We start from the raw sequence: 2079 nt of genomic DNA on the forward strand, positions 1-2079 counted from the left end.
TCCATGAAGTTTTTCTTCGCCACGTCGATTTCTTTTATCTATACGAGCACCATGATATTCAAGTCGGTCCGGATTCTTTTTGTTGGCGCTAATTACTTCATGATTGTCTGAGGAGGTTTCGATTAAAACATAAGGCTTTTCTCCGTGTTCATATTTATTGCTAGATCCAAAATTGTGGTTTTGTTCGGAATGTCTACCTTTGTTTACCTTTTGATAGTGTTCCAAATGAATGCTTTCTAGACCAGGACTTTCATTCCGTTTCATATATCTGCCACGAGTTCCATCTGGCAGATTCCAGTCATAATAGCCGCCACGCGGATTATAGTTGGCATTACGAACCGGGTCGATCGTATTCCTGCCAGAATATCCGTAATGAGGATCATTGATTGCATAATGATTCAAATAGCCACCAAGAAAGCCGTAGTTTGTATACTGACCCAAATACCCGTTTCGTCGTAGACCATAGTTGTTATTTTGACCCGAATACCCGTCTATAAGGCCGTAATCATTATTTTGACCCGGATATCCGTGTTGAGGGCCATAGTTAATATTTTGTCCCTGATATACCTTGTGTGGGTCATAATAATTATTTTGACCCGGATATCCCTCGTGAGGGCCATAGTTAATTCTTTGACCCTGATACACATTGTGCGGGCCATAGTTAACAACTTCACCCGGATATCTGTATTGGGGGCCATATTTCATATTTTGGCCCAAATACCCGGCTGGAGGGCCATAGTTGAAATTTTGACCGGTATTTCCGTTACTTGGGCTATAATTGACTTGCTGAACAAAAAATCTATTCGGTACGTTGTAGTTGGAACTCTGGGCAAAATACCCATAATTTGGAACATATATAGCATTGGGAGCCAAGATGCCATTAGGTGGCCTTTGCTGAACATATTGGCTCAAATATCCGTCAATTGGACCAAAGTTTGTAATTTGACCCAAATACTCGTCACGAGGATGCTCTAAATTATTATTTCGGTTCAAATATTGTCCGATAGTGTCACCAATTATTCTTTGACCAACCTTTTCATCACTGATACCCTGCTTTTTTTCGTGTTGATTGTAGTTTCCGTTCACCGAACTTCCATATCGACCCATGTTTTGATTGCTACTACCTTTATGATTCTTATGGACGTTTTGATTGTGATGGCTATTCTGGTTGGTGTGAGCTTTATGATTGTTATGGGCATTTAGGTTGTTATGCCCCTTTCGGTTTTTCTGACTACCTCCAACATGTTGAGATTTAACCTTGTTGGCTGCATGATTTCCATGTCGGGCTGAATGCTTGCCATGGTTGCCTCGATCTTTATGTTTTTGCATGTGTTTGATCTGATGTGGATTAGCTTTACCACTGACGTCAATCACTGGATCTCCTCTGTCGCCATTGGCTGGAGAGGCTCCTTTCTCAGAGTGACAGCAAATCAAGTCTCCGCTGCAGCCATCGTCGAATGCCTAAAAACCAATACTCGGGTGTGGTGGGGCTGGGGGGATGCGGATATTTTGTTTCAGGGATTCAATCCCCTCACCACCCAAAAAGGACCTAATTTGGTAATATTTTTGAGACAGCCGACCACCCTAATATTTCTTAAAGCGTCAATTTACACTAAACTTAAGGCGAAGCGGAGGCCAAAAAAACGCAGTTTTTTGGGTCAAATCTTCCAAAAAAGCCTAAAAATGTTTCTAAATGGACAGGGTCGAATCTAGGGTTTTCACGAGGGAAAAAGAGCGAATTTTCAAAAAAAAAACTCGAAAGTTTTGTTGACCTTTTTTTGTTTTTGAGCATTTTTTTAGAAAAGTTTTACCAAAAAACCGCATTTTTTGGCGCGCGCTTCCCGCTTAAACTAAGTAATTATTGGCTCCAATAGAAAAATCTTAAAGTCCGTCTGCCAAAAATGGATATCTCAAATTAGTACAAAAGGGGGGCCTTTGGGTCGGCAGGGGGTCGAATCCCTGAAAGCCGGGGGGAGAGGGAATAGGTGGCGTCTACCCTTTCCCCCTATATTCGCTGGTGTAATTGGGGCTTTTATGTTGTTTTAAGATACCCCAAAAATGGATTTTGAACCACCAGGC

This window comes from Symsagittifera roscoffensis, chromosome 5 (assembly GCF_963678635.1).
Source record: "Symsagittifera roscoffensis chromosome 5, txSymRosc1.1, whole genome shotgun sequence".
In the NCBI taxonomy this organism is placed as follows: Eukaryota; Metazoa; Xenacoelomorpha; order Acoela; family Convolutidae; genus Symsagittifera; species Symsagittifera roscoffensis.